The sequence below is a fragment of the Miscanthus floridulus genome, chromosome 2, assembly GCF_019320115.1.
Source record: "Miscanthus floridulus cultivar M001 chromosome 2, ASM1932011v1, whole genome shotgun sequence".
Classification (NCBI taxonomy): Eukaryota; Viridiplantae; Streptophyta; class Magnoliopsida; order Poales; family Poaceae; genus Miscanthus; species Miscanthus floridulus.
Genome location: NC_089581.1, coordinates 37,661,711 through 37,671,873, shown reverse-complemented (window position 1 = coordinate 37,671,873; position 10,163 = coordinate 37,661,711). Strand labels below are relative to the sequence as shown.

Genomic DNA, 10,163 nt, shown 5'->3' with positions numbered 1-10,163 from the left:
AGAATGAGCTTTTTTAAGCTTTTTGTGAGCTTTGCTAAGCTTCTCATGGGCTTCCTCTAGCTTCTCATGAGTTGCTTTGAGCTCATCAAGGGCTTGCTTAAGGGCTTTTATTTCCTTATTCAAGCTCTTGCATTCCCTTCTCTTAATGTCAAAGTGTTCTTTAGCATCTTCTAGCATGTCAACTAATTCGTCCTTAGTAGGTTCATCATCATCACTATCACTATCATTTTCATTTTCATGTTCATTATCATCAACATGTTCTTCATCACTTTCATCATCAAAAGATTGTACCTTAGTGGCCTTAGCCATGAAGCATGATGAAGATTCGAAGAGAGAAGGCTTCTCATCGATGGCAATGCTTGCAAGAACCTTCTTTTTGGTGGTCTTGTGATCATTACTATCATCATCATCATCACTTGAGGAAGCATCACTATCCCAAGTGACTACATATGAACCACCCTTCTTCTTCTTGAAGGCCATCTTGTCCTTCTCTTTCTTTTCCTTCTTGTCCTTTTTCTTGTTCTTCTTGTTGTCGTCATCATTGTCGCTATTGTATGGGCATTGAACAACAAGACGATCTTTGCTTCCACACTTGAAGCACCTTCTTGACTCTTCTTTGTTCTTGGATGAAGACTTCTTTCTTGTAGCACGGTAGCCCTTCTTCATCATAAACTTGCCAAATCTCTTGACAAATAGAGCCATCTTCTCATCATCATCATCATCCCATGATTCATCTTCTTCACTTGATGTTTCTTGCTTTGCTTTGCCCTTGGATGATGTGGCTTTGAATGCCATGCTCTTCTTCTTCTCATCTTTCTTTTCCTTCTTTTCTTCCTTCTCATCATCATCTCTATATGTATCATCGGTCATTATATTTCCCAATACTTGGTTTGGTGTCATGGTGTCCAAACCGCTTCTTACTAGAATGGTGACCAATGTACCAAATCTTGAAGGTAAGCATCTCAAGAACTTGTGGGAGAAGTCCTTATCCTTCACTTCTTCTCCAAGTGCTTTGAGATCATTGATAAGCACTTGAAGCCTATGGAACATCTCCGGCACACTCTCATCATCCTTCATCTTAAAGCTTGCAAACTTTTCTTTGAGAATGTAAGCCTTTGCACCCTTCACGGCTTGAGTGCCCTCAAATGACTCCTTCAACTTCTTCCATGCCTCATGAGCCATCTCAATATTTTTGACTTGCTCAAATGTTCTTTCATCAATTGCATCATGAATAGCACTTAGAGCAATGTCATTATTTTGGAGAAGTACTTCTTCGGCCACGGTGGGATTCTCTAGATCTTCAATCTCAATTTTTGTTTCTACCACCTTCCAAACCTTCCTATTGATTGACTTGATATAAGTTGTCATCTTGGCCTTCCAATAGGGATAGTTGGAGCCATCAAATTGGGGTGGCTTCTTGGTGTTGTTGATTTGAGACATTTTAACACCGAAGGTTGTTAAGCCTCAAATAACGGTGACCTCGGCTCTGATACCACTTGAAAGGTCCTAATGGCTAGAGGGGGGGGGTGAATAGCCTAATAAAAAATTCTACAACAACACTTAATAAAAGGTTAGACAATTATGAGGCGAAGCAAGTGTTGCGCTAGCCTACTCAAAATGCAAGCCACCTACCACAATTCTAGTTTAGATAGTGTCTATTCACACAAAAGTTATGACAATATTCTATGTTAGTGTGCTCTTAAAGGCTAACTAAAGAGCCACACCAACCAAGCAAGCAAGCTCTCACAACTAGCTACACTAAAGAGTTTGTCAACTAGTTTGCGGTAAAGTAAAGAGGGTGATCAAGAATGTTATACCACCGTGTGGATGAAAGAACCAGTCAATCACAAGAATGAATAACAATGAAGACCAATCACCTCGGAATCAATGATAAACATAATGATTTTTACCGAGGTTCACTTGCTTGCCGGCAAGCTAGTCCTCGTTGTGGCGATACACTCACGTGGAGGTTCACGCGCTAATTGACTTCACACACCAAACTCTCAAAAGGGTGCCGCACAACTAACACAAGATGAGGATCACATAAGCCATGAGCAATCTACTAGAGTACCTTTTGGCTCTCCGCCGGGGAAAGGTCAAGAACCCCTCACAATCACCATGATCAGAGCCGGAGACAATCACCACCCTCCGCTCAACGATCCTTGCTGCTCCAAGCCGTCTAGGTGGCGGCAACCACCAAGAGTAACAAGCAAAATCCGTAGCGAAACACGAACACCAAGTGCCTCTAGATGCAAACACTCAAGCAATGCACTTGGATCACTCCCAATCTCACTATGATGATGAATCAATGATGGAGATGAGTGGAAGGGCTTTGGCTAAGCTCACAAGGTTGCTATATCAATGCAAATGGCCAAGAGTGTGAGCTTCAACCGGCCATGGGGCTTAAATAGAAGCCCCCACGAAATAGAGCCATTATACCCCTTCACTGGGCATAACGCGGGCTGACTGGACGCTGCAGTTCAATTGATCGGACGTAGCACTGGATGCTCCGGTCGGCATACCGGACATGTCCGGTAGCCCCCAGATAGCCATGTGTCTAGTTCAAACCAACGTAGCCGTTGCTACTCAATCTGCCGACGACCGGACGCTCACACCGGACGTAGAACTACGAACGACCAAACGTAGAGCCACCGAGTCCAGTCGAGTCCAGTAAGCCACCAGGCCGACCGTACGCGTCTGCTAGAAAACGACCGGACGCTGAGCCTCAGCGTCCGGTGGAGTACAATAAGCATCCTAGCCCGACCAGACACGTCCGGTGATACCGGACCGGACACTGCCGGTGTCCGATCGGCTATCCTCTGTATACTGTTGTTTCTGATTCACACCGGACACGTCCGGTGTGGTGACCGGACGCGTCCGGTCGCTGAGTCTGTCGCCAAAATACCGGACGTGTTCGGTCACATACCAGACACGTCCGGTCACTCTGTAATCAGCGCGACTAACTCCTCTTCGACTCTATCTTCTTCACCCTTGCTTAAATGTACCAACCACCAAGTATATCACCTTGTGCACATGTGTTAGCATATTTTCACAAACATTTTCAAGGGTGTTAGCACTCCACTAGATCCTAAATGCATATGCAATGAGTTAGAGCATTTAGTGGCACTTTGATAACCGCATTCCGATACGAGTTTCACCCATCTTAATACTACGGGTATCAAGCCTAAATGTGATCACACTCTCTAAGTGTCTTGATCACCAAAATAAATAGCTCCTACAATTTATACCTTTGCCTTGAGCTTTTTGTTTTTCTATTTCTTCTTTCCAAGTTGAAGCACTTGATCATCACCATGCCATCATCTTTATCATGCTATGATCTTCATTTGCTTTACCGCTTGGAGTGTGCTACCTATCTCGTGATCACTTGATAAACTAGGTTAGCACTTAGGGTTTCATCAATTTACCAAAACCAAACTAGAGCTTTCAGTAGGTTCTTGCGGTGTTCAAATTATGTGGACGAGGTTTGTGCAACACCTCTTAGCTACCGAACCACTAAGTGTTGGTCAACACAACGGGGACATAGCGTGTTGACAAGCACGTGAACCTCGGGAGAAAATTGGTTGTCTCTTGCCATTTGGTATTCTCCTGGTGATTGATTTAATATTCACCTTGTGATTGGTTCACTCCTCTACACGGCGGTATAATCACCCTACTCATTCATTTATATTCTTGAAAACTAGTTGTGGCAAGCTCTTTAGTGTAATTAGAATTGAGAACTTGCTTTATTATTTTAAGTTTATCTAGTGGAGCTCTTTAGAGTAGCAAGATTGAGAGCTCTTAGTGAGTAGTAACATTGCAAGTTGTGTGCCTAGTAATCATTGCAACTAGAATTATTGGATAGGTGGCTTGCAACCCTTGTAGAGCTAGAGCAATTTTGTATTTCGCTATTTGTCATACTAATCAAAGTGCTCTAGTTGATTTGTAGATTTTTAAATAGGCTATTCACTCCGCTCTAGCCATATTAGGACCTTTCAGTAGGCTAACACGACTACTTTAAAAAATTAACCAACGCAGGAGACCAACGCCCACCCTACTGCACATATGTAGCCCTGACCACCCTCCACTAGCGCTTCTACGGAGTTGGATGATCAATATCGACTAATCATAGTAGATAACAAGAGCTTCTACTAGCAAATAAGCACAAAAATAAGGCTATCAAGATTCAAACAATTTCAAGCTAGTCACTATAAAATAGAGCATGGTTTTAGAAAAAAAAATCTAAAACTAGTTTCATAATTTTTCGAGCTAAAAATAATTCCATGAATTTTCTAAGATTAAACCAGATTTTACTATTATTAATTATATTAATTTTCCATGTAAAAATACTTGGATTTTTTTTTTTTGCAATTTTTTTTTATAAATTTTTTGATACTTTTTAAAAAGACATTTGTAGTCTAATTATCTCCTTGAACGTTCAACTTAGTCCGATTTATCCCCTCTCATATGGAGTCACATCAGTAAGACCACCATGAAACCACTTAGGTTGGAAAAACAAACGGTTTAAAAAGTGGAGGAATTTAAAAAACCAGTTTTGTAGTTCAAGGAGAAAAATAAAACTACCGTGATAAATTGAGGAGGTAAATTGATTTTTTTTTTCAAAAAAAATGATAAAGAAATGGATACTGGGCCAAACGGCCCCCTCTCCATCTATTAGTCAGGCATCCTATTCATCTAGTCTTCGCTTTTGATTGGAGAGGGTGAAGATTGGTGTGGACTGTGGAGTTTAGCACTCTCCTTATTTATTCGCAAATCATAAAACATACATACTATACGATATACTCCCTACCTTGGAGTTGGTTGGTCCAAATCAGACAGAGCATGTGGCTGTGCATGTGGACTCGCTGGGTTCGATCCTTTCAGCAGAATTATTGGTAGGTGGTACTCCCATTTGATCATCACTAGTATAATGATTGACGGCGATATATATATCAAGCTGAAGAACACAAGAATATAAATATCTCCTTGGCAACATTACTATGCTAATGCTACCCAAATGAAAATAAAAAGGATAAATAATTTCAGCGTGACAGTGTAGCTAGGCAGCGATGGAATGCGACCATCGGCAAGCGACATCCAGCTTACCAATTGGCCTGTCGCGTGTACACCAGCTGTCTTCGTATGTACGTTTGCCCACGCAGGTCAGGCCAAATTAACCTCGCATAACAAATAAACTAGGCATGTCGTAAAATGTGTGTGTCTCTCTCTTTTATATATATATATATATATATATATATATATATATATATATATATATATATATATATATATATATATATATATATATATATATATATATATATATATATATAGGAAGAGTGTATTCAGTAGTTCAAAATAAGTTATTCTGTAGCCACCTCCATTTAAGATAATTTTATATACTGAATTACGATAATGTCAATACATATTTACGATGGTTGGGTTACTATAACACACGGGGATATTTACCATAACGTTATAGTAAGCCACTTAGCAAGGAGTTACTATAATCTAGAACTACTACCCTGTAGCTGGCTACAAAATAACTTATTCTGTAGCCACTTTGAGTTACGATAATTACTATGTTAATTTACGAGATTATAGTAACTCCTTGCTAAGTGGCTTACTATAACGTTATGGTAAATATCCCCGTGTGTTATAGTAACCCAACCATCGTAAATATGTATTGACATTATCGTAATTCAGTATATAAAATTATCTTAAATAGAGGAGAATAACTTATTTTGTAGCCAGCTACGTAGTATACTCTCCCTATATATACTCTCCCTATAGGTTATTCTGTAGCTAGGCCGTCCGACCGCACCGTGCTTGCACCCTAATTCACAACCAGCGCTGGTGGGCTCCCGTAATCACGTGATGCTGATTTAATGGAGCGAGCTAGCCGGAATTAATTGCATGTTTAACAATTATGGTAATTGAAAAAAATTAACCGTCGGCGGTAGCCTCCGTGCTACACGCTGGGGTACCATATGGATCTCGTAACTTCATTTTCCTAGTATGGTAACAGGAGGCGTACATGCACGTGCTAGTATGGTAATTAGGATGTCGAGTTACTACTTCATCTCCTTGATTTGCTCAAGTTAATTTTGGCAACTCTAGTTGGACCATGCGGTATGCATGAAAAGCTAACGAGGATTACGAGAACACATAAGTGTACATACATGCGCATGCAAGGATTACGAGAGTATGTATAATAGTAGAAAATATATTCTAGTTACTATAATTAGCACGCAAATGTTCCAACTGTAAATATTTACGAGAATTTTAAACTGTAAATATTTACGAGAATTTTGTACCGTAAATGTTTACGAGAATTTTATACTATGAATATCTCGTACTATGAAATTTACGAGAACTTGCACAAAGAATATTTACAAGAACTTTGTACTATGAATACAAGTATTTACGAGAATTTTGAACTACGATCAAATTTAATTTACTACAACATCAGTATAAGCTACGTCATATTTCGCACGAACCCTCCGCTCCCGAAGCAGAGGAAGACCACGGACCTTGGAGGCTGCGTCTCCAGCCACCGCACGCACTCGTGTGGCGGGTCGGCCGGCGTGCGGAACGAGATGACCGAGCCGATCGGGTACAGCGTCAGAGCAGGGCACCCGGTCGTGCGCGTGCACCGGCCCTCGGCAATGGCGGGAGACGACGCCCTGCTCGAGCTCGGCGACTGTGTTAACGATGATGCCGACGGCATCCATGAAATGCCTGCCATGGTACATGTACCATGCACATTCGGCACTAGGGGCAGCCCAGCGATGTCCGCCGTGCTATCTATCTCTCCCCGAACTCGCCGGCCACCTCCTCGCACAGCGCCGGCAGGCGCAGGAAGGAGAGCGCCTGCCGGCACTGCGAGCTCGCGGGCCACATCGACCAGCAGGGTGCAGAACAGGTCAAGAATGAGCGCGGCCACCGGGCACACCAGGCTCGAGACGGCCGCCCTGACGTGGGCCGCGCACACAGCTACACGACCTAGGAGATGAACTCGATGGAGCCCGCGTGGTCCGTCGGGGTCTCGACGGCGGAGAGGCAGTGGATGCGAACGTCGAGGCCGGCGGCCACCTCCTCCGTGCGGTGTATGGACCTGCCCAAACATGCAAGCTGAATGACGTGGAGGAATAGGCTAGAGGGCGCGCGCCTGCCATCGTCGACGTTTGCTGCTACTTGCCTCGGTTGCCTGCTTCTGCCCGTACGGGATGGAGTACTGCAGCCTCGACGAGACCATCGTCGATGTTCCAGGCGGCGCCTAGAGCCCGAGAAGGAGTAATGCAGCCTCCTCGACGTGACTGGCGACTTTGTGCGCTGCCTCTGCGGTCTGCGCGCAGGTGCAGCTGATGCAGAGCCTCATCGAGCTCTTCTCCGTCCAATGATCGTTCGCCCAATGGAGTAATTAGGAAGCACCGTGATTAAGGGGTATCCAATCTAATTAAATGGCTACATTTACGAGCCATGAAAGGCAAGCGGCACAGAATTGAATTAATAATTAACAAAAGTTTCGGTGGGTCTGTGCACGTCCGCTCGATGGTGGCGGTCTGGTCGATGGGTTGGGTCCGGCTACAGAATTAGATATTTCGTAGCCAGCTACAGCTTAATAGTTCTATATAGGGTATATTCAGTAGCCAGCTGTCAGTGTTTCGGACCGGAGGGTCCTCAACCAACTAGTAAATTTGTACTGCGTGTCCCCGATCCTGGATGGTGATGCAAAGAGACACAAGGCTTATACTGGTTCGGGCAATCGGCGCCCTACGTCCAGTCTGGGAGGTCGATCTTGTATTCCTTGCATCGAAGTGCTTGGTGTAGGGGGTTACAAGCTAGATGAGAGAGGGAGCTTTGTCCCAGGTCTCGGCGTGGAGCGGTGCGGGCTGCTTGAGACGTTGCTCTCATGCAGTAGGAAAGCGTGCGTGTTACAGAGCGTTGCTTGTGCGTACGTACCTTCCTTTCCTAGAAATGGCCCAGGTCCTTTCCTTTTATAGTTGAAGGGGGGACAAGGGTAGTACGTATGCTAACTATACGGCGTCGTGCGAACGGAGGCGGTGTGTCCGAGCCCTGTAGCCTGTTCCTGTGGCGGCGTGGTCGTCGGAGTGGTCCATCGTTGAAGCACTGGGGCGACGTGCTGATCTCATCCGATCTTGTGCGTCATGGGAGCTCCAGGGCTACCTCAAAGCGGGCGCGGCGATCAGCGTGCGGGTCACTGTAGATTGACGGCGCGTGAAGCCGAGGCTCGGTTGATGCCTATGCCGAATCGTTGTGAGGGGGTCTCGGCAGACGTGAATCTCGAGATAGCTGAGGCCCTGACGTAGAGTGCCGAGGCTTGGAGGGAGCGGTTGATCTGGTACGCTGATTCGGAGGCGATGATGACCCGGACTAGACTTCCCATGCCGCGTTGTCTTCGGGGTGGGGGTTATGGGGCACAGTGTAGTGCCAGTGCTGATCGTGGGCACAGCGCCAGAACACAGTGGCCGGTAATCCCCGCTGCGCCTTGTCCTAGTCGGTATGGCGTTGATGCGACTCCTTGTCCCATCGGCCACTCCGTGGTGTCGAGCTGTCGTCCGGCTGAGATTGCGGGAGTGGTTGACGCATTAATGGGACGTGACACGCTGTCGGGAAGACTGGTCGAGGCAGGAGCGACGGGTTATTAACAAGCCAGCCTCGAGCGATACAGAGAATGACTGTCTCGTTCGAGGCTGTACGCATGGGGCCTCGGGCGAGACGGAGATTGGGCTCCTTGCCAAGGCCTCCCGTGAGAGGCCTCGCGCGAGGTAGAGATTCGTCAGGGCGTCGAGACCTCCCGTGCGAGGCCTAAGGCGAGGCGGAGAGCCGGTGGGCTCGGACGGGGCCGGTGGTGAACCAACGGCTTACCTTCTGGCTTCGTTGTTTATGGGGCTTAAGTGACTCTTTTGGTGTACGCTCGGGGTACCCCGTTTTATGGTACCCGACAGTAGCCCCCGAGCCTTAGGAGGAGTGCGAGCACTCTCCCTGAGGGTTTGTCGAGACTTGGCTTGCAGCCGCTCCTGTAGGGATTGTGTTTTGCTTTTTGAGGTTTCGGTGGGTGCGCGCGAGCGCATCCACCGAGTGTAGCCCCCGAGGCCCTGGAGGAGTGGATTTACTCCTATAGGGGCTTTTTTCGTGTTGAGTGATGAGTTTTTATCGTATTTGCTGAGCCCACAAGTGCGAGTTTGGGTCGCGGGGTTTCGGCAAGGTCGCAGGAAGAGCCCTCGAGTCTCTGCACGGAGCAAGAGGGCGATCAGGGGTTCCCCTGACTTTTTGTGCGACCCTCATGCTTCCTTTTCGCTCGGAAGGAGGGGGGATATGTTAGGCTACCCTCGGTGGGTGCAAGCGATGACATCTCTGGTGAGCTGTTATCGGGTAAGTCCGAGTGGAGGCCCGCGCCCCGTTCGCTAGGGGTCAGCTAGTGGTCTAGAGACGCACTCCAAGAGTACCAGAGGGTTTCTCTAGTGGGTGCCGAGGCCGTTCGCTGGGCCTCGGTGGCTCGGTGCCTCCCTACGGTGGGATCCCATTCGGAGACCTCTCTGCCGGTCTCGGACATGACTTAGGACGTCCCGAGCGATCGTTTGCTCGGGCCTTGGCCATATGTGGGCTCGCCCATAGTCGTCCCTAACCCTGTTGCCCTGGGGCGGCTGTCGAAACCCTAGGGGGCCCAGCCTTCGAACCCCTGGACCGTAACGGGCTCGATGCCCTTTATCGTGTTTGTAACGAAACTTCTGGCGTGGGCTTAGGTTGCTTGTCTTTCTCTTAGGCGCAGGAGGAGCCCCCGAGCCTCCACACGGAGCGAGAGGGCGGTCAGGGGCCCCCTGACTTTTTTGTTCGACCCTCACACATCCTTTTCGTTCGGATGGAGGGGTTATTTGCCGAGCCCATTCGGGTACGAGCCTGAGTCGCTGGGTCTCAGCAAGGTTGCAGGAAGAGCCCCTAGCCTCTGCACGGAGCGAAAGGGCCATCGGGAGTTCCCCTGGCTTTTTGTACGCCCCTCGCGCGTGAGGGCTTGTTTGCCGAGCCCCCTCGGGTGCGAGCCTGGGTCGCGGGGTCTCGGCATATCTGCAGGAGGAGCTCCCTAGCCTCCGCACGGAGCGAGAGGGCCGTCAGGAGTTCCCTTGACTTTTTGAATCGACCCT

The 10,163-nt window shown here is 47.2% G+C and overlaps 1 pseudogene; it reads right to left on the bottom strand.

Annotated features, from left to right (window-relative positions):
- Positions 1-6,475: 6,475 nt before the first annotated feature.
- On the bottom strand, positions 6,476-7,255 carry LOC136536359 (UDP-glycosyltransferase 71K2-like; annotated as a pseudogene).
- Between the last annotated feature and the right edge of the window lie 2,908 nt (positions 7,256-10,163).